Here is a 23,913-nt window from a genome sequence, read left to right on the forward strand (position 1 = left end):
ATACACCACCAAGATACCCTGTCTAAATACTTCCTTAATGTAAACGAAGTCCACACCCACAACACCAGAGGGAGTGCAACAAACCATGTACAACCCAGATTCGGCACAAACAAGGGACTAAATTATTTTCGCTCCTATGCCACCAAAATGTGGAACGCCCTACCAACAGTCATTAAGACATGTGAATCCCAGATTTGGATTTTGCGAAGTTTTTCTTAAATGGGTTAGTTTACTGTACTCATCTCCAATGTCTTCGGTTCATACTAATAACAACTACTCTGAGTACTTCCCCCAGAGGGACAAGACAAGGGTGTCCTCTCTCTCCCCTACACACTCGCTATTGAACCGCTTGCCATGACATTGCGGCAGAGCCCGCACTTGAGTGGTATAATTAGAGGTGGTGCCGAGCACAAGGTCTCATTATATGCTGATGATCTGCTTTTATATATCTCTGATCCAGCCACTTCTCTACCTTATGCCCTCTCTATTCTCGAGTCTTTTGGTGAAATCTCAGGTTATAAATTAAACTTTGATAAGAGCGAGCTCTTCCCGATAAATGACGCTGCCCGTGACTACCCATTAGAAACATTGCCTTTCAAAGTCTCCCGCCACGGTTTTTCTTATCTTGGGGTAATCGTTAAAGATAAATTTGAAAAACTTTTTAAACACAATTTCTCTCCACTTTTAACTCGTACCAAACAAGATCTTGAGCGCTGGTCTCTTCTGCCATTAACACTTGCAGGCCGTATTAATTCAGTTAAAATGAACATTCTTCCTAAATTTCTGTATCTCTTTCAATGTATACCAACCTTTATTACCAAATCATTTTTCAAAAAATTGGATACTATTATTTCGGGGTTTATTTGGAACAAAAAGATGGCGAGGCAGCGCAAGACCATCTTAGAGAAACCAAAACAACTTGGTGGAATGGCACTACCTAATTTTTTGTTCTACTACTGGGCTGCTAATTTTCAAGTTATATTGTATTGGCTGCATGACTACAACCTACAATCATCCCCTGCATGGTGGCTCATGGAATCCACTTCCTGTGCCCCGGCTTCTCTGACTGCCTTAGTATGTGCTCCCTCAATTGCGCCATTATCTAAATTCTCTTCCAATGTTTTAGTTAAGTCGACTCTTAAGATCTGGACTCAGTTTAGACGCCATTTTGATATTCAACTATTCCCATTACTAACCCCTCTGTGTGCAAATCCATTATTTCCTTCTTCCTTACAAGATCGGGCATTTAAAATGTGGTATGATCATGGCATTAATTAAGTCAGTCAAAGATTTGTTTGATGGTGGCACGTTCGTTTCGTTTGACCAGATTGTTCAAAAGTATAAGCTACCCAGAACCCACTTTTTCCGTTACTTGCAAGTCTGTGATTTTGTTCGCCAAAAATTTACTAGTTTCCCGACTATTCCACCTAATTCACCTATAGACATAATTATAGCGTCAGCTCCTCTTAGTCTTAAGGGAAAGATATCGTCACTCTATACCTCATTATTTGACCTTCATTTACCCTCAACCACTGCCTATAAGAATATTTGGGCCCAGGACCTGGAGGAAGACATTTCTGATGAAACCTGGGAGGCCATTGGGTCGTGTTCATTCTTCATCAATATGTGCTAAACATGGGGTGTTGCAATGTAAATTTCTCCACCGGGTGTACTGGACCAAGGTTCGGTTAGCCAGGATTTATGATAGTGTTGATCCAACGTGCGATAGATGCCACCAGGCTCCAGCTAATCTTCTTCATATGTTTTGGACCTGTCCAGCCTTACAGTCTTTTTGGTCAGCTATATTTGATACTATTTCAGATGTGTTACAGTTTCCCATAGAGCCATCCCCTATTATTTCCCTATTTGGCGTCCTTCCTGATACTATCCCCCTGCCTAAATATCAATCTGACCTTGTCGCTTTTGTGACGCTTCTGGCAAGACGTCTTATTCTCATGCATTGGAAAAAAACATACCCCCCTTCACATTCCCGTTGGATCTCTGACATACTGTATTTTTTAAAATTGGAAAAAATTAAATTTACATTGCATGACTCAATCTCCAAATTCAGTAAAATATGGCAGCCTTTTCTGTCTCATGTTGACCGCCTTACACTTGTGCCCCCGATTGAACCTGATTGAACCTGATTAACTGTCGCCTGACTGGCCAACCTGTCTTGTCTGGATGATGTTTGTGACCGTGATCTGCATGCTTTGTATATTGACTAAATTGTGCCTTTTCTATCTCATGTTGACCGCCTTACACTTGTGCCCCCGATTGAACCTGAATAACTGTCGCCTGACTGGCCAACCTGTCTTGTCTGGATAATGTTTGTGACCGTGATCTGCTATGTATATTGACTATATTGGAGTTTATTTTTTATTTTTTATATATATATTTTATATATTGTTTTTATTGTTTTGTTGTGTTTTGAATGTTCTTTGGTTGTCTTGATTTGGAGTTTGTGTTTTGTTATTGTGTGTGTTTTAGTTTTTAGTTTATTTGTCACTCTGTTTTTATTTCTCAATTTACTTCTATATTTGTAAAAAACAAAAAATGAATAAACAGAACATTAAAAAAAAGACATGTGAATCCCTTGACTCCTTCAAAACCGCTCTCAAAGGGCACCTACGGATGGCTGCAATTCAAACTGGCCTCTGTAAAATCTGAATACCCCCCCACCGCCCCCCCCCCCCTTTCCCCTCACTGTATATGTATCTTTTCCCTTTTTTGCTTCCTATATGATGAATTCCTGTTCTGTTCTTTAACTACATAGAAGTGTCTATTTGTATGTGTTTTGATTAATTGAACAATGTGGACCCTGTTGTAAACAAGTGTAATGCTTAATTGGGTCGTCCACTCACAGTTAACAGTCTTTGTATTGAGTTTGTGCTTGAAATGTACTGTAATGCTACAAACTGTTAATAAATATTTCAATCAATCAATCAATCAATAACAATAAAGTACAACCTTGAACCGGCTGACGGACTGTGATTGGCTCATTTGGCTGAGAAACAACCTTCCCTAGGATATTTCACACCAAAAGTCAAAAAAAAAAAAAAAGCCAGCTGGATTTTAAAGCTACTTGCTCATGGAGCCGAGGACAAGTTGGTCACAGTTTGTTAACTCAGAGCACATGTCTCCACCAGGGTCAGGTAGGTTATATTGTGGCCTCTTGGTGGCACTATAATAGGCCAATGTGAAATGTGTGCCTTTTGGATGCTGCGTTCATGACTTGAGGCAGTTTGTTAAAACAATATCTTAGCCAATCAGGATGGAATAATTATGATAAATTGGACAGATGTGTCTTGATCAAATGACTATAGAGATACTATGTACTGATTTGCGTGATGATTACACTAAATCTGTAGGAGCGATATAAAACATCGGCCTCCTGGTGGTGCTATAAATGAAACATTCAGGGCAGAGGTTATGCTCTGGCATCCAGGGAGTGTACGTGTGTCCACAGTTTTGCTGCTATTGGGCCAACGGTGCCGGAGATTAGTTGCTCTGACTTGCTCAGTGCTCACTGACAGACGGACACACACAGGGGCAGACGGACAGGGTGCGAAACATGGTCTCTGCCAAGCCTTCTGCCTGGCGGAGACAATAAGCCTCTCTGACCTACTTCACACTGTCTCTTGGCACCCTCCCAAAGTTTAAGCAGAGGTTTATCTTCATCTAAATGTATTTATTTGTCTCAATATGAGCCGCTATCACTGAGCACCACTTGGAGCATTTAAGATTGACACATAAATCTAAGATCTCTGTTCAGGGCCAACCTTGAGGGGGGGGGGGGATTATATATATATATATATATATATATATATATATATATTTATAGAGAGAGAGAGAGAGAGAGAGAGCAAACTATATGTGTGTGTATATATATATATATATATATATATATATATATATATATAGCCTATAATGTTAAAAATATTTCTAATACATAGCTAAAATGAGGAGAAAAATGTAAATTTTGTGGTGATCCCTATGCTGCTCACGTGCAGATCGGTTCAGATAGTCTGCAGGTGCAACCCATAGCCAAGCTTGACAGCATGGTAAATGGCATGTAACAGCAGAGATCGAGACAAATTTTGATAGCATGAGTCAGGAGCGATTTGAAAAGGCGAACCTGCTTGTGAACCTGCTTTTTCTGATGGAGAATCTGAGGACAATGACAGCCCTGACCTGTTCTCAGAGCTCTGGGTACTGCCGTGCAAGTCATGATCCCCGCAGAAACACAGCATCCTTCAATTTCTGAAGTCAAAAGTCTGGGTGGGCTTGATCATTCCCAAACACGGAAATTGCTGTAAGATTTGACTGACCCGTGATGATGGCTTCAGGAAAACCCACTCAACTCAATGAATGACTTTTACAATATTTTGATTCAACTGATTCAAAGAAGTGTGCCTATTCGACAGCATGTTCAGAATGCAGGCATACACTCCATACAGTATGCCAACCAGAGTATGCAGGTCAAATGGAGCAATATAGTTTCTGCCTCCTTTGGCGTTACTACGTTAGTAATGCAGTATGACTGATGGGTGGCTACTTTGACCAGCCATTTTTATTGTGTAGAGTACATGAATTAAGCTGAACAACTAACATTCTGTAAAAGTGGATGATTCGTTACACCCTAATTCACTATCTCATATATGCAGACGATTTTGGTATTTCTTTCTGCTATATTTCAGGTTAAAACTGCTGCTGAATACATGAATTAATTACATGGTCAAATAATACAATTTAAAGAGTGTCACGTGCTGTCATGAGCAGTCACAAACACACATGCACCGGAAAAACTAAATCAAGTCTAAGAATAAATACAATCTCTGGTTTAATAAAATTCTAGCTGATATAGTCAAGCAAGATATAAACAGTGCATATAGGCCCCCTGACCAAGAAGTTTAGAAGTGAAGTAGACTGGCACCCCCTCCTATGTCCAGCTTTGAGGGTTTGTGTAAACACAAACATTGTCCTAACTAACACAAACATTGAATGCCATTGACAATGAATGGCCAGTTTTGAGTGTCTGTCCAAACACAAACGTTAAATACCATTGACAATGAATGGCCAGTTTTGGGTGTTTACGTGTAAACACAAACATTGCGTAAACACAAACATTGAAGACGAAGGTGAGGACGCAAATTGTGATTGGCCGGAATGAGATGACACATTGATGATGTATGATGATAAGAGTGCCCCTCACTTCACATTGGTGTGATTTTTAGAAAGCTGAGGAACAGGCATACTACATCACAATCATAACATCCAAATCCAATTAGTATTACCTGGCACACCATTTTTGAAGACTGTTATCATTACAAAACAAGGACGTCTCTGGCACGATTCATACTCCTATTTTAGAGCTGAATAAAAGTCGGTTCGGCTCTGTAGAGCCTACAATGTGACGTCATTTGAGGTTCGAGGGGGCGGGTACCGTCCTAAAGTCGGCTACTGAACATTTCTGACGAGCCGAAATCATTTCGGCACTACAGCGTGGAAACAGCGGTAACATAGGAGTAACATCTGGAACCCTGAATCCCTCTACAGTTAGTGTCAGTTACACACTGGAAATATCCCCATTATTGACTAAACCGAGTTTTTAACCACCTCCCACCTATAACTCAAGGGAGAGGTGATGTGCTACATTGATTCCTGCTCCTCTCTCCATTTTCCAGCTTTGAACTTGATGCTTTATAGATCTGTTGGGTGCTTTATATGCATTTGACCCAAAACAAACCTGCCACTTCCGATGGACTCGATACATTCTTATTAAAAACTGGAACTTTTAATTTATCTGGGAAATATTACAGAATACAAGCACTGGTCACATCTACTTGGGCATACATATCCCACAATGCAATGCAAGCAAAGCAGATGGCAAACAATGACAAAAAGAGGTTTCGTCATTATCTGCCTTAGGGGCATGCAACCCAACCCTATAGGCAGATTTTATTGTTTTGTACTATACAGTAATGTTATTTTAGACACTCTTTCAGCCTATGAGTCTGTAAAATATAATTGTCATCCGCCTGGAGATACAGGCAACAATTACTGTTGTGCTTGACATGTGCTTTTTATGCGAATCACAAGATATTTGTTGTCTTACCTACTGTAGATATGTATGTAGGCCTGGTGTCCTCATGATGTGTTCATAAAAAAATAGTATCCTAACAGTTTACTCTGCTGATCAAAACATTGATATGAGGGTGGTCCGGGCACATAAGTAGCCCGACATGTCTTCCCCAGCAAACATTGATATGAGACAGAATTTTTAGGCTGTTCTGCTTCTGTAGTGTTACTGTGATCAACATAACAATTCTTTGGGTTTGGCTATAGTATAACAGCAGGGCCCTGCGTGGGTTTATCGCCCCCCAGGCCCCGCCCACCTCTTGAGACGGCGCAGTCTCTGTTGCTTAAAGTATTAACCTAAATTTACCCCATTTCCTGAGGAGCCTTTTTTTGCTTCACTTTGAAGCAAAAAAAACAAAACCAAGTTCTGCTTGGATAATGCAGACTGTGTATGGAATAATACTGAGCAAAGCAAGAGAGATGATCAAAGTGTTTTGACTCTTTGGTCAACAGGGTCTGACAATCAAGGTGAGAGCCACACTTAAATACAGGCTGTGTGTGGTATTCCAATTTAATTTAAAACATTAATTTCACACCTCATCACAATATGTTGAAAAATTGGCTGATGGGCAAGTTAGAATAGTATTGTATTTATCTATGTATTATCTAGTTATTGTTTTTGTTTACTGATCTATGGCGGTGTTGTTGTAATGTCATTATTATTGTGATTTTAGTCAACATATGTTCTTCCTACCATATGCTGTATCTATTTATTTGGATCACAATGGAATTAAGTCTTTGACTTTTTGTGCAATCCTGATAATTCTGTACTGCTCTTTTGTGAATTGTATCTTGAATATATCAAATGCAATCAAATCAAATCAGAGGATGTTGTATCTACAGCTGACGTCGGGAAAAATAAAATAAAAATAAATGAATGAATTCAAGTCTCCATGGGGTGAGCAATCGATAGAAAAAAGTTATATTGTGGGTGAACTATCCCTTTAAAGTCCTCTCCTCTGCCTCAGCCAGCAGACTCTTCACCATGAACCCCCCTATCAAATATACACCATCTACACCCAAACCCTGGTTGTTCTGGTGTGTTCTTTATGTTGTTTTCACTCAGAGCCGGGATCGTAACGCTTTGAGAAAACTAATCAAAATATTCTCTTTAATGTTCTTTGTTAGTCATAAAACCTGCATGAGAATACCGGAGGAATATTCTTTTTTGTTCTGTTCCGTCCCGAGTGCCTTGACTCTGTGCTTTGAGTCTGTGACTTTGCCTATTTGATTTTCTGAGCAGCAAGGTCAGAACGGCTGCCAGAGACTGCAGTCTCCTGTTCACATGCGTTTGTATTTCCGTCAGGTCTTTAAGAGTGGACGACAAACGACATGAAAGGATCGACGAGCCGCAGCCTCAAGCTGTGAGAGAGCTATGATTTATCCCTGTTATTAACCTGTGCCGGTTCCCTATGCACTTATTCAAATCCATGATTGAATTCATCTCTTTCCCTGTGTCATTTTTTCATCAGCACACTGTTTGCATTTTCTCTGCTCCTCTGCTCTGATCTATATGCCAGGATGAAGATTTGATTGTTTACACAATGGTGGCATTTAGATGGCAACCAGTAGTGTGGGAAGGGAATTGAAGCAAATCTCACAGAGCCGGCATATGCATTAGATCAAAAGAAGTACAGTATGGAATCTGCAATCTGTATTCCAGGATATACTCCTGTATATACCGCATATGCAAGTGATTCTACCTCATGTAGAGAACCGTATCCAAGCAAATCTTTAAACCACATGCTCATAAAAAAATTAATGTACTGTACAGTATATGCCATGATGTACAGCACTGTAATGTAAATTTGTTTCCTGATGAATTCAAGGTTTCTGATCACTATTTTCAATTTTGCATTAGAAAGCTAAACAGCATTGCATGACACTGGGTTAAGATTTATAGTAGCTTTCACAGGTTGGTGTACTCTATATCTCCACCTGTCTCCCACCCCCACAAATATACATATATATATGCTGTGATAAGTCTATGGACTTTTAATGTTTGTCTACCCCAAAAATCAGCAATTTAGGCATTTAGCAGATACTCTTAATGCAGTGCGACATGTTAAAGGCGCCCCTCACTTCACACAAGTATGATTTTTATTTATTATTATTTGCAATATTTCACTCCAGACAACACTGCCTTTTGGGAAGAATCATAAATCCAGCCACAAAACCAATGGTGTTGATATAAATAGTTGTTTTATGTTGTTGCAGAACTAACAACTCCATCTTTCATCCACCTCCTGGCAGTTGAGGCGTGTTTTCAGAGACCTATAACAGCCAGAGAAATCCATCGTGGCCATGACCTGAAATCCAAAGTAGCCACTGCAGCGCCACCCAAAAAGAAAAAGCAACTCTCGTTGGCTTTTATTCCTCAATAATTGTGTTTTCTATTTTCTACGGATTTTGCCAGCCTTAATCCTGTGGTTATCACCAAGTTTAGAAGAAAATGTCTTCACCTAAGAATAATTGTCATTTTCAACTATACAGAGAAATTTGTTTCACCTCTAATTAGTTGGCAGCCCAATGAGTCCATTGGGTACAAGTGCAGGGGTTAAATTGTCCAATTAGGGTGCTTGCATGCTGCATATTTATGAAAAACAAAGTAGAAAACAAAGTTGCCTACAAAGCAAAAATGTCCTTGACATAGTTTTATTTATAAATGATGGCATGCCGATGATGCCGCATGTCTCATAGAAGCGTTCAAAGAGGGGGTTTTAAGTTAGCTGGACGCAGATAAGTTAAATGCACACAAAAAATGTGGGAGTTTGGGGGTCTAGAAATGATGCTTCTTTTACTTGAATTTCTCATCAGTTGCAGAGCATTTGGGTAATTGCATTGCATGCTGTTTAATATGAGTGCCTAAGGACACAGCTGGACACCTCTGATGGAATTCCCCAAGTGAAGATTCACAGCAGGTGGATCTTCACAATGATATTCAGTTCACAGCAGTGGTTTCCTCGATACCCTCACACGCATACCAAAGTAGGAGACAAATCTACCAGCATAGGGCACTATGCCGGTGAGCTAATAAAGTATTGAATCCTCATGCTTCATTTGGTGTTTTCTCATTCACTGGGACCGAATTTAGATCTCAACAAACAGCAATCTATGCCAACAAACAGAATGCAAAATCAACACAAGCAAAGGATGATAAAAAAAAGGCTTACGTAGTTTAAGTTAAGACACAGTAGTTTGGGTTTCCAATGGTTTGGGTTTAATGTCAAATCACTCATTTGACACAATATCATTAAAAAGTTAACTTTTCGTAAATATTCTATATCTACGTGAATTGGCAATGACGTGAGGCTGTCCTGATTATTGTTTTACAGTTACACTATTAATGAAAAACATCTTCACATTTCCGAGATGAAGCTTTTTCATCTCAACAAGTCTTTCTTCTCATTTGCTTGAATACGGTATTATGTATGGAGTGCTTTGGCAGGCATGGAGTGATTGCTGGAGGGGGCTAATTGACTTGCGGCAGCTAATTAATTCAAAGGTTGCAAGGTTGTGATAACAGTGTAATGAGAGGAGGGAGTGTCAACACCAGTTGATATTACCCTTGCTAAATATAGATGAGATAATGTTCGACACTTTTCCTATGGGGGACTCGGGATCCAGATGCAGAAACAGATGGTGATGACACTGAGGTGCAGATAAACATTGTGTTGCCAAAGCATAGACAACAGAGGTCTTCATAGCCATAGAGCAGGTTACAGCATCATGTTAGAGGCAGACAACTACACCAGTTGTACAGTACACATTAATTTGTGTGGTGGCCTGTTTTTCAACTTCGGCTAGAAACTTAGAATAATAGCCCATCTGTCTCTTGATCCCATTCGTATCTATAAGAACAGATTTTGTGCTATACTTTCATGAGTCCAGATGGCCAAAGATGAGTTTTTAAAACACAAGTAAAGCTTTGAAGAGGTTTATTTACCTTTGTGAATAATGCCTTAAAGATTAAGCTTAACCTGAGTTTTTTAGTCTGAAAGTTGAAAAGAGATTGTGTTCTATCAAGATCTTCCCTTCAGGTGTATTGTGCACGCATGCACAATACACACACACACACACACACACACACACACACACACACACACACACACACACACACACACACACACACACACACACACACACACACACACACACACACACACACACACACACACACACACACACACACAAACACTCTTATGGACTACACCCACGCATGGTAATCCTGCTTGTCAAAACCCCTGCCGGCCCGAGTCACTGCACCCACAATCAATGTCAAGACAGCCATTTCTTTCCGAAAGGCCACTGGGCTTTACCGTAATAGCCCTCCTCCAATGAAATCTGTCTGCTCAAGCATTAGAAATGTTCAGTCACATGCACAGCCCAGTGGGTATGTGAGCAGCATGAAGAAAGTGTGGTAAAAAGGAAGGCTCCTTCAATTCTAGTTGGGAACTGAGTGTGATTTGTGTACTTCAGATTTAATTTATGAGAACATTCAGAGCAATGACTTGATGTTTGATACAGAAAATTATAGGCTTTGGGATATGAAACAAACGCAGTCTAAAAGGCTTCTAAAGAGAACTATACAAAAGTCAAGTGGATGGCAGAGTTTACTTCACATAGACTATAAAAGAGAAATTACCCTAAACATAGAGTATTAAAAGGATAGAGACTAAACTGGTGCGAAGCTCCGCCCCCTCCGCTATTCATGTCAGTGGAAGTTGCTCAGTGGCGTTTTGAAGCACCCGGAAGGCTGCCGGAAGTACCGTCTATTTCCGCATTTTTTCGCTGATTCAGCATTTGGGCACCAAATTTTGGTGCCCAAATGCGGAAGTGCAGCTGGGCTTTAACATTGAGCGCTCGGTTGCACGGGGTTTCCTCGTCAAGAATCCACGGGTCCGCCTGCAGTCCTTCCTCTTACCACTAGGGCCCAGCGCTTCAACATTGGAGTGCCTAGCTGGCCCCTTGACCCTAAACCTATACCTCACAGGAGGCCACGCCCACGGGTTAGTTTTAACCAGAGCCTTAGATATAGACAGAGTTACGCAAACTGGGGCCAGTCCAATGGTAGCCTGGGGTCCACCTATGCTTTCTATAGCATATAGGCACTAGCAGCTGCCGGCAGGATCCACCGGGAGAATAGACGCAGCTGCGCGACATGAGACTAATTAATTAGAGCGACAGAGAGAGAGGAGTGCTTGTGTGCGTCAATATAGCAAAGGTGTAGACGATCAGAAATCAGCAGAGAGTGATCGACATTTGCGCTACTCTATGCCGTATTGAAGTGGACTCGGACCCAGACTTTTTTTTTTCTCCCTGGAAATAAAAACGTCTGGATTTCCGAGGCTAGTCCAATGGTGGCTCTCCTACGTAGACTTTTATTGAGAATTGGGTCTCACGACTGGGACAAGTCCTGGACCGGAAGTAGGCATAGAAATGCATTGGACTCACCAGCAGCCCAGCTTTAATGATCTTAATCCCTTTATTTTAGATTGTTTTGTAGTAATAGTACAACATAAACATTAAAGAGACTTTAGTTGTTACTGTACAATGCTTTAAAACAGTTGTCATGTTGCACACATGCTTAAAACCGCCCTCGCTGAAAACAATGTATTTCCAACTCCAGCTTGGCTCAATTCAGGCTGCATGAACAGCGCTCAAGCGCTCGGTTTCTGCCCCCTCTATATCGTAACTCTTCTATTAGATGGCTCTGCATGGTTTTGACCTGCCATGGATTAGTTATAACCTGCACATGTGGCCGAAAGTGGTATTGCACTATGGGCCATATGGCACTATGCATGGCACTATTGGCCATACGTGAACGCGCTATATGCTCCATATGTGAATGTGCTCTATGCTATGAACGGCCCAGCACGTTCACGTATGGCCCATAACCAATCCCAGAATCCACTCTGTTCCAACCCGGAAGAACGCCTCATGCGCTAGGGTGAGCAACTCAATACAAGTGGATTTGAGGAGAAATCCGGTGACGTCTCTATATGCTTATCACTCTGGAAATACGAGCGCTGTCCATGGTGATCACCATCCATCCAAAGTTCGGATGTCATTTGTGATTTTGTCTCGCATCACTCCCGACATGTAAACATTTATGGCGAACATTTCTGTCACACCGTTTACAGATGAAGGGTTTTTCTCCACCTAAGTGACTGAAACTTTTGTCACATTGTTTACAGATGAAAGGTATTTATACAGTGTGGATACGCTGGTGGGACTTCAGTTGACATAATTGACTGAAGCTCTTGTCACACTGTTTACAGAGGAAAGGTTCTTCTCCAGTGTGTAGACGCTGGTGTCTCTCAAAGGAACCTAAGTGACTGAAACTCTTGTCACACTGTTTACAGATGAAAGGTTTTTCCACATTTTGTGCAGGTGACTCTGCAGCGAGAAAAACATTCATGTGGTTTTCAAAGAGGGTTGGGATCCATGTGTCCCCAGCAAAATGAGGAACAGTTTAAATACGTGCAAGCTTGTGGTTTGGTTATTTTTAAAAGTTTGGACAGATCTTGACCAAAATATCCTTGTAGCTTACAGTACCTGTATTTATTGATGACATGTATTGAAGTGTTACATTCCAGCCAGGACTGTATGTGTTATTCTCTGGGTCTGGTTTGTTGGAGCCAGTTTGGGTTTCAAAAATAATGAAAATAGCCGATCTACAAGCTGCACAATGCATCACAACACGACAATCTACAATTGACTATGTTCATTTTTTCATGAGGTTCTTTTTCATGATGTACCATTATATATTTTCATTCAAGTGACAGATGAGAATTTATTTTTATACTATACCCAAGCTATAGGATATAAGAAACATTAGCTTCTCCAGATAGATAAACTACCTATGGCATTTTCACTCATGACGGCCATCAAGATGGTAAGGGGCTGGCCTTACAGAACACACCAGTCCTTTAGAGGCACCGGCCATGGTAAAGACACTAATACGTAGCCTATACATAGCCTATAGCCTACACCTCAGGACACATCCGAGGACCGGAGGGAGTGAGAAGTCGGTTTGAACAACACATTTCCCCAAATACCGACACATCCGCAAATCCGAATACCCTGGTGTCATCAATATAGTGTCACATTGCTATTGACGTCATAGACTGGCCTTGATGCCATATTTGGGGGATGCCTGACACAGAACCAAAGTATGGGCATGAAACGGACAGACAGATGGATACAGAAATCTCCATATATGGGCATAAAAGGCACACAAGACAGCCGAGTATGACGGATACTGACAACGGGTAGGCCTACAACGGGTAGGCCTACAACGGGTATTGCATTACAGAGTGGGGCATGCATTTCCTTTTTTTCTATTTGGTGTATTTTGTGACCCATGCCTAATGTTGCGGAGTTAACTGTGAGTGGTGTAGAAGCATCAGCTGAGTGTTAATGTTGCTGAGTTATGATTGGCATAGGTTCATACAGACTATATAAAGGAAAATCACACTCGTGTCCATAGACTTGGCTGCCACATGACATCACAGGGGACACACACAAAGCCAGGCGTTGATATGAAATTATGAATGTGTAAATGGATTACGGGTCACACATTGTGGGGTCTTTCCACAGTGTGGTTCCATTTTGTGGTCTTTCTCCAGTGTGGATACGCTGGTGGGACTTCAAGTGAGCTAACTGACTGAAACTCTTGTCACATTGTTTACACTGGTATGGTCTTTCTCCAGTATGGATACGCTGGTGTATCTTCAGACTACCCATCACACGGAAACTCTTGTCACATTGTTTACAGTGGTATGGTCTTTCACCAGTGTGGAGACGTTGATGTTCTCTCAGACTACCCATCACACGGAAACTCTTTTCACACTGTTTACAGCAGAAAGGTTATTCTCCAGTGTGGACACGCTGGTGTCTCATCAAGGAACCTAACACACTGAAACTCTTGTCACACTCTTTACAGTGGTATGGTCTTTCTCCAGTGTGGTGACGTTGATGTGTATCCAAGGACCCCAACTGACTGAAACTCTTGTCACACTGTTTACAGATGAAAGGTTTTTCTCCAGTGTGGATACGCTGGTGTGTCTTCAAGTGACATAACTGACTGAATCTCTTGTCACATTGTTTAGAGCAGTATGGTGTTTCTCCAGTGTGTATATGCTGATGTCGCCTTAGACCGCACGAATTACTGAAATATTTGTCACACTGTTTACAGCAATAAGGTTTTTCTCCCGTATGGATACGCTGGTGTAGCTTCAGATTAGCCATCTGACTGAAACTCTTGTCACACTCTTTACAGTAATATGGCCTTTCTCCAGTGTGGATACGCTGGTGTCTCTTCAAGGAACCTAACTCACTGAAACTCTTGTCACACTGTTTACAGATAAAAGGTTTTTCTCCAGTGTGGATCCGCTGGTGGGCCATCAAGTGACATACATAACTGAAACTCTTGTCACATTGTTTACAGTGGTATGGTCTTTCTCCAGTGTGTATTCGCTGATGTCGACTTAGAGAATTGAAATGACTGAAACCCTTGTCGCACAGTTTACAGCGGTAAGGTTTTTCTCCAGTGTGGATACGCTGGTGTAACTTCAGCTGATCTAAGCGTCCGAAGCTCTTGCAACACAGTTTACAGAGGAAGGGTTTTTCTCCAGCGTGGATACGCTGGTGTCTCACCAAGGAACCTAAGTGACTGAAACTCTTGTCACACGGTTTACAGATGAAAGGTTTTTCTCCTGTGTGGATACGCTGGTGGGACTTCAAGTTACATAACTTACTGAAGATCTTGTCACATGGTTTACAGATGTGGATTTTGGTCACAGAGCTAGAGGGGATTTGTCCATTCATCAATTGATGTCCATCCATCATTTGACTGTAGATGTCACAGTGTTTGCTCTTCACGTTTTCATGGTGGAGGACCTGAGATATGAAGGCTTATGACCACTAAAGAACAGCAGACAAGAGCTGAAAGAGTTGGCCTTATATGATCTGTTCTTTCTCGGTTCTCTCTTCTCTGCCTCACTCTCTGTCTCTGACCTCTACGTTTTCCTAGCTCTCTCTGGATATGCGTCCCTAACCGTCGCTCTTTGCCGCAGTAACAGTAGATGAATTCATCTTTACTCTTCATATGCTGAGCATAGGTATGATCTAATATCACACACAAGACAAACCATTGCCATAGCAACCACAATTTGTGCAGGTGACACTGCAGCACACCTGAAGGGCTGAAGAGAAAGATTCATAATCTGTAAGGTTTTCAAAAATTGTTTAAACACTTGCGAGCTTGTGGTTTGGTTATTTTTTAAAGTTTGGACAGATCTTGACCAAAATATCCGTGCCCAAATACATATCAATTTGGGGGTCCTTGACAAGAAAATGTATTATAAATCAATAGATTATTGATATGTAACCTGATGAGAGAGGCCTGGCGCGATCAGTGAAGACTGCACTGTTGGACAGACCAGGATGAAATGACTAAGGGTGCAGTCGAAATGTTTCAGTTTCTGAGCTTGTAGATTGACCATGTAACATTTTTCATGAGGTTCTTTTTCATGATGTACTATTAAGTGACTTATGAGAACATTTTAAATGTTTAAGAAACATTGCCCGCTCCACATAGATAAACTGCCTATGGAGTCATGACGGCCGACAAGATGGTAATGGGGCTGGCCTATACAGAAGTGCAATGTACACCAGTTCTTTAGAGGTATCGGCCAACGGTAGAGAAGTCCGTTTGAACAACACATTTCCCAAAAATAAACAAATCCGAAAATGTCATCAATGTCATATTGCTACTGATTTCAAGGGAAAAGGCTCGCTCAACTCAGGCAGTCTTTTAAAGGTTCAGGCGTGTGCTGGGTGCTCTTTCTATATTGCTGTTGATGTCATAGACTGGCCTGAATGACATATTTGGGCATGCCTGACACAGAACCACATATATGGGCTTAAAAGGGACAGGCACAGACATGCACAGACAGATACAGATTTCTCCATAATATAAGGGTGGTGAAGCCTCGTTTAAAAATCAATATTCATAGTTACACATAATTCTCATGTTCAGTCATGTCCTGTTCTGCTATACTCAGAGTTGGCCTGGGGAAGCGTCACCTCAGAGATTCACATGAGGCACCCCGTTGTCTCAAAGTTCCTTTGAGGCTCATATAAGGTGTATAACATAATGTATAACATATCTTTTGTATATGTGTGAAGACAGTCTAGATTCGCTACACCACCAAGATACCCATGTACCTACCATGTGTCTAAAAAATACTTCCTAATGTCAACGAAGTTCACACCCACAACACCAGAGGGAGCTCAACAAACCATGTGCAACCCAGATTTGGCACAAACAATGGACTAAATAAATTTCGCTCATACTGTATGCCACCAAAATATGGAAGGGGCGGGTCATGGAAGGGGCGGGTCATGGAAGGGGCGGGTCATGGAAGGGGCGGGTCGTGAAGGGGCGGGTCATGAAGGGGCGGGTCATGAAGGGGCGGGTCATGGAAGGGGCGGGTCATGAAGGGGCGGGTCGTGGAAGGGGTGGGTCATGGAAGGGGCGGGTCATGAAGGGGCGGGTCGTGGAAGGGGCGGGTCATTAAGGGGCGGGTCATGGAAGGGGCGGGTCATGGAAGGGGTGGGTCATGAAGGGGCGGGTCATGAAGGGGCGGGTCATGGAAGGGGCGGGTCATGAAGGGGCGGGTCGTGGAAGGGGTGGGTCATGAAGGGGCGGGTCATGAAGGGGCGGGTCATGGAAGGGGCGGGTCGTGGCTGAGACTTGCGCTGGAGAATATTGGTTCACCGATCTGAGTTGCAAAACGATAAATCCATATATGGGCATAAAAGGCACACAGACAACCAAGTATGACGGGTACTCTGACAATGGGTAGGCCATTACCGGGTGGGGCATGCATTTCCTTGTTTTGGGGCGCTAGCCCCTCCTATGCCCAGCTTTGTGTGTCTATGTACCCCATAGTGATGATTTGATTGGCTGAACAATGTGTTTACCCCATAACGATGATTTGATTGGCTGAGCACGAAATGTGATGTATGATGATGTATGATGATAAGAGCGCCCTTCACTTCACACAAGTGTGATTTTTTTTGCTGAGGTGTACATGTGGCAGGATGAGATGTATACTGTGATCGGTGATTTGTAGCCTTAGGGACAGAGATGCAGATATACAGTACAGTACAGTGATACAAACAAACCATGTTCTAGACAGCTGGGCCCTTTGGCGCCATGCCGTGAAAAGAGAAATGCTTAATTGTTCTTTCAATTTCTGTACGCCCCCCCCCCCCCTTAGTCAGCCAAAACAGAAATCAATGTCTTTTAACAGAGATATTTGGATCCATTTGGCTGACCGTGCATTGAGGCTGTCTAATTGGCATGTCGATGCCTGTTACCAAGAAAAAACACTTTATTTCCTTTTTAACAGAAGCTAGTCTGCATGAATGTTGATACACCCTAACTGTTTAAAAGAATTAAGGTATAGGCTACAGTATGTTCCTGAAACATGACTTCATGAGTCAAGAAAATTGAAAACCTCGACTCAATTATGTTTTCCTGAGCTTGAACATATTTTCCAATTATGTCTTGTCCCCTTTAGCTGACGAAAATGTTTTGCAAGCAATAAAGTTTTGACATTTTGAAATGTGAGGACCCAGATAATTAAATGCCTATACGGTGGAGGATTACTTTCTCGTGTCCTGAACCTGCATGCTCAGTTCAACCCAGACACAACGATCGTAATTCCTACCTTCTTTTTTTGGCTGCCCAAATGTCACATCAGACGAGGGATTAGCTTTTTGGTCTGGTCCTATCAGAGTGCAAAGCTGTATGCTGCACAGCACGGGTGTATGGCTATTGACATCACTTTAACCCAAGGGGCTGACCACTAAATGTCATTCGCCAACTATCTTGGCCCTTTCAAAATGAACCTCAAATATGACAGCTGCAGCCAAACCTTGGCAAGCATGCCAACAACAGCAATATTGTGTGCGTGCGTGCGTGCGTGCGTCCTTTTTTGCCATTGTTGTTCACGTCCATCTGTAATGATTTTACAAAATCTATAATAAGCATTATGTTGTATGCTATGTACAGTAGGGGAAATAGTATATAGAAATATAGAAATTCAGTAAGCCAATCTTTTCCATCTGGAGTTGGTGTCGGAAAGCAACACTCCCCCGATGGCTCTCCCATAGCGGCCACATAAATAGCTGCTGAGAGTGCTGATTGATAATTACTCTTATCTCCCAGTGTCTCCTGTTACCAGGAAACAAACGAGGGAAGAAGGAAGCAGGAGCTGGCAGCCAGAGGTCAACGCGAGGCCTTCTACATTTCATCCGGCACGCCGCTGAAAGATGGAGGTGCCAGCGAGTGACAGTCTCCGACCCCTAGGTGAGATCTGAGAGGGATGATAAAGGCAAGTGACGGAGGGAAAATTGGCAGATAATTACAAGGGCTAGAGGGGCACATTCTCTCTCCCCTCTCTGTCTCTTTCCCTCTGTCACATGCCCAAACACGTGTTGTATGTACGTACTCACACAAACACACACATACATGCGCCTGCCTTTTCTGCACCCCACAGGTAAGTATTTGGCTCATGGTTATTTCACTTCTAAGCTACTAGGACTAGGTCCTATACACTAAGGCATTGGTTCTCAAACTTTTTCATGTCAAGGACCCCTAAAATGACATGTATTTTCCAGCGGACCCCCACCTGATAAAAGTTTGGGCCAATTAAGGACTCCCAGAAGAGAATATTTGTATTTAAAATGCAGCTCAGGGCCTGGGCCATGGCTCAGTGGTCCAGGCACCTTGGCTGGTAATTCAGTCTGGCAGTGTGCTGCGGGTTCAACTCCCGATCCCGACGGCCTTTAATGCATGTCTTCCCCCCATCTCTCTCCCCATTTCCTGTCAGCCTACTATCTGTCCCTCCATAAAAAATATTAAATAAAGGCGAAAGCCACCAAAAAAAAACATTTAAAAAATAGCCAGTGGTTAAAATGATCATGACGCTATAGAGCATCGCAGTCCCGCCCCCTAACATGACGATGCCAGGCCCAGGAAATAATTCCCAATGCATTTTCCCCATAGACATTTCAAAAAGTATTTATTTAAAGACCTTTTAAGTGTCGTACCAACTCGAAGTTGGCTTTGAAGTATTAAAAACAAAAACAAAATTGTAACCTGCCGTTTTTTTCTTCTTTCTAATTATTTGTTCGGCCCAAAACATTGTGTTTATTGTCATGATTTGTCACAACTCGAGTTGGCTTTGTTCGCAGCGTAAACGTCTTTAAATAAATGTATACTTTTTGAAAAGTCTATGAGAAAAATTTACGGGGAATTATTTTCCGGGTGTCTCGAGGAGGCAGGACTGCGACGCTCTATATTAACTCATTTTTCTGGGGACCCCCTGGTACCTCCAGAAGGACCCCTGGGGGTCCCCAGACGCCATTTTGAGAACCACTGCAGTAAGGCGTTTTATTTAAATTTTTTATGACTCGATGTTTATTACCTTTTAAAATTCTACACAGAAAAATAGGAGATGAATGCAGACATCTCCTACAGTAAATGACATGCCATCCTATTCTGGGCAATGGGCAGCATGTGAACATTCAGTGAACAATTAGTGAAAATAGTAGATTGTGCAACACGTTGTGAGCTTGTAGATCAGCCATTGTTAGCAAAGAGACTGTGGAGGGGGGGGAGGGGGCCACGCATGGACCCATGAAAGACGCCAGTCAACAAAATGTAGGCATATACATTTCTTATTTGAACATTCTTTGAAAATAGGGCTTATAAAGTGGTACTGAATGCATCAGCCTCATTCACAGTGTCGCCGCCTAGGTGCTTTAATGGCATTGTGTGGTTCTGTCCCTCCTGTGTGCCACCATCAGCCACCTCTTGCAGCCATTAATCATGTCGCGCGTTTCTCATTGGACAAACACCAGGGAGCACAGTGGGGATCAGAGGACTGAACTGTACATGAACTGGAAACGCGCGCACGCACACGCACGCACGCGCACGCACACGCACACGCACACACACACACACACACACACACACACACACACACACACACACACACACACACACACACACACAGCTGAGCCAAAGCATGTCATCATATGAGCATGAGCATCAGAGTAAGCAGCTACATTTGGAGGGGGGGGGGTTGCAGGCTCACTGCTGACTATACGTATGTTTGCCTTTTGGTAACGTCGGCTTTTTAGCTTGAACATCTATTGTTTTCGGCGAGCGAAAATGCCATGATGCCATGATGTAAAAATGTGGCCTTTTATATTCCTTGTGTACTTTTCTCCATTATGGTGACTACTAGTCTTATGTGATAGAGGCGAGGTACAGTAGGCGTAAATAAATATGTATAGGTATCTGGTGCTGCTCCAAAAGTGGCTGGGAAAGAGCACACAATGCCAGAAGACTGTTATAGTTAAAGTTAAATTATAGGCCTACTAGAATTTCGCGGCTGCTCATCCCAGAGTTACTTTGCCGCGCACTATGGGAAGAAGGAAATTGCGGGAGTTGACTCCACATGTAGTAACGGATTGGTTATTAGTTATTATTATGTGTCCTTATTAGTGTAGTGTAGTCAACACGTTATGGCTCATACACACTGCCTGGTATTTGCTCCGATTATGCTGTCGGGGAGCATTTTTGGCGCTGGCCGACAAAACCCCTGATCTGACGTTACTGGTACTGTAATGTGACTTTATGGGTCCCAGTCATAGACTGTAAAAAATATGGACAAAGCGTTCCTCGGGTCTAACATAGACGTAAAATGAAGCCTCTTATTCCTGCACTGTAAGTCGCCATCTTTCTAGATCCGTTTGGGCCCAGCTGGCCATTGGCTGGCTCCGTTTGGGCCCAGCTGGCCATTGGCTGCCCAGACAACGAGGCGGGACTTCCCCCCTTCTTCTCCGTTGGTTTTTATTTTGACTCGAGTGGGTGGGGACTCCCGATCATAGACTGTAACGGTAGCCACGCCCCTCAGAACATACGCGACTTTATGGTCATTTATTTTATAAATGGGACCATAATTTTCCAAAAAGAATATTATGACATTAGAAATGAGACATTAAACTAGTGACTGGAAGCAGAAAGTATTCATGACCATGTTTATTAAGGTAATACAGTCTAGGTGAAGTTGGGCCCAAATACTTCTATGGGGCGCTATGGGTTTTTTTGGGTCCAGTGACAGCGCCACAACAGGCCATTATATGAACTTTCAGGAGTTTCAGGCTTCACAAAATATCTGTCTGACTGCCCCCCTGGTCCCAGTCAAGATGCGTTGTCATGTCTTCTCAAGGCGTTGTGTCTCCTGTCGCCTTACAACAAAATGTTTCAGCCTTTTATGTAGTTTCTTGCAGTATTTTTGCAGAGGAATATTATGCTATACTTGTAAAACTGAGCAATTTGGTTTTATTGTCGAGCAAAGGGAAACTTGGGTCTTGGGTAATATTCAACCCATTTTCAGTAATACAACCCTGCCTGCTTGACTATTGGTATGGGATAGGTCCACCTGCGATCCAACACAACAAGACAGCGATTTGACACAGATCCGTCCCCTGATCAATAGCCTTGCTCAGAGGGAATTCAGATGAGCCAGCATTTTGCTCCAACAATACAGTTCTCCTTTGCTGGGAGAATACACCGAAGACCTGTGAGGGCAGGGCAGGTCCTAATTGTCTAAACGCCACACACCACATTCCTCATTTGATTCCACATTGACATCCAGCATATTGGATTCTATGGTGGAGCAATCAGGCTAGAACTGCAGCATTGTGGCGCTCCTGAGACGACCGAGAGCCTGCATTGGACAATTAACATTTATTGATACATGACTGCTGTAAGCCTGTTTGCCCAGTGAATTAAACCAGCTCATTACAGGCTTAATGGCGGGTAGGAGACATAAATAATAGATGCCAGTCCACTCACTGGCACTTTAGCATGCATCATGAGACCCCATCTTCCCCCGCACCCCCCCCCACCCACGCTCCCCCCCCCCCCACCCCATTCTGCACGATCAATTTGGCCCCCACAAAATCAAGACATCCTCCCTTGAAACCAAAACTGACATCACTGCTTCGATTCAATCAAGTGGTCTCCTGTGGGCTTAGTTGGAGATTTTAAAGATGGTTGTTGGTGGACATGGTTTGTGTTAGACCCTGAAGACAACATGTGCATTATACTTTAACACATGCATACTTCAGATTGTCATTTTTCTCAAAGTGTTTATTGACCAAAATAAAATATATCTATGTGCACATGCTCACATAACCTACGCACGCACACACGCACATGCATACAGCCACACACACACAATACACGCAGTTGGAATACAAATCAATGTTTTGGTTGTAACTCAAATAAAGCAGGCAATGCCGTTTATTGTACAAGTAGTTTTGGTTGTAGGATTGGTTGACACAAAAAGAAAGAGCAAGAAAAAGACCTCGCTGTCAACACAGAAAAATGATTATGTCCTTGTGCTCTTTCTTGCCCTCATGTCCCTATCCCCGTCCCCTGCAACTCCTTCGCCTTTTCACTGAAATCAAATAAAAAAAAACTGATAAAGTTCACCGGAGTGTTGCAGTGACGCATCGTGACAAACAGAGGATGTTTTTCTGTGCTTCTTATCGTGTGCTCCCTTTATTGTCCTTCCAATTGTTCTCTTACTTGAAAGCATAAGTTTCACGTGCATAATTCCCATCCTCTCTTCCCTGTACAGTTTCTAGAACCTCACATGGAATACCTGCTTTCATCTCCTGCACCAGCTTGAAATATTTTCTCAAAAGTGTCCGATGCTGAAGCTTGAAATTAGGCTACTACAGTGTAGTCAACATCTGGGCAAAGAGGATTTATTTTATTCATCATACAGCTGTAAAACAGCTCTCCACACACTTAAATCTATGCAGTATTTCACGTTATAGTTTGAGCCTTCTGCCTATCACACAAACAGAATTTTGGCGTTATTGTACAGCTGAATGTTCCCCCTTTTGGATTTTTGAATTCAGAATATGGTGTTGGCCGATCGGCAAAGCTATATTTTCATAACAGCCCATCGATCTTGGCCACAGAACTTAAAGATGGAGTGCCATGATTTTTTTCCACCCTAAAACATGATCATCAGGTCTTATTGTTATATTAGGAGGAAGAAGTTTTCCAAAAAAAGTGTACAGTATTTGTTAAAATATCGTTTTTATGTGGGCACCCCCACCAGTTCATTAAGTATGCCTGGTTTGCCTGGTGGGTGGTGATGGGTGGTGATCCACCTGAACTTAAGCCGCACCCACAGCTGTAGTTGTATGATAAAGGGGGAGGGGTTAGGGGAGGGGCTGATAATGTGATGTCACTATATCACTGTTTTTTTCATTGGCACGTTTGACTGTCAAGGGTTCAGCCTCCAGGAAGAAACCCTAAATACAAAGGGAATACATCATTGCACATAAAAACGACACCAGGGTGTCTAATGAAGTACTGTCACCTCATAGACACATGGGGAAAAATTGTTTAATTATTATTTTTTAAGATGAAAATGAAATGACAATTATGCTTGTTGGAAGGGTGTATGGCTTGGCTTGATTCACAACTTAAAAGTATACAATTGTTTTAAGAAGAAAGAAACAACCTGTGACTGCCCAGCATAGTGGCCCATGATTCAACATGATATAGGCTGTGTAGAGAAAAGCATGAGCGTAACTTGTTAAAATATGAAACATGATGATGACTCAGTTGTGTGTGTGTGTGTGTGTGTGTGTGTGTGT

This window comes from Protomyctophum parallelum (genome assembly GCF_964188405.1).
Source record: "Protomyctophum parallelum genome assembly, chromosome: 7".
Classification (NCBI taxonomy): Eukaryota; Metazoa; Chordata; class Actinopteri; order Myctophiformes; family Myctophidae; genus Protomyctophum; species Protomyctophum parallelum.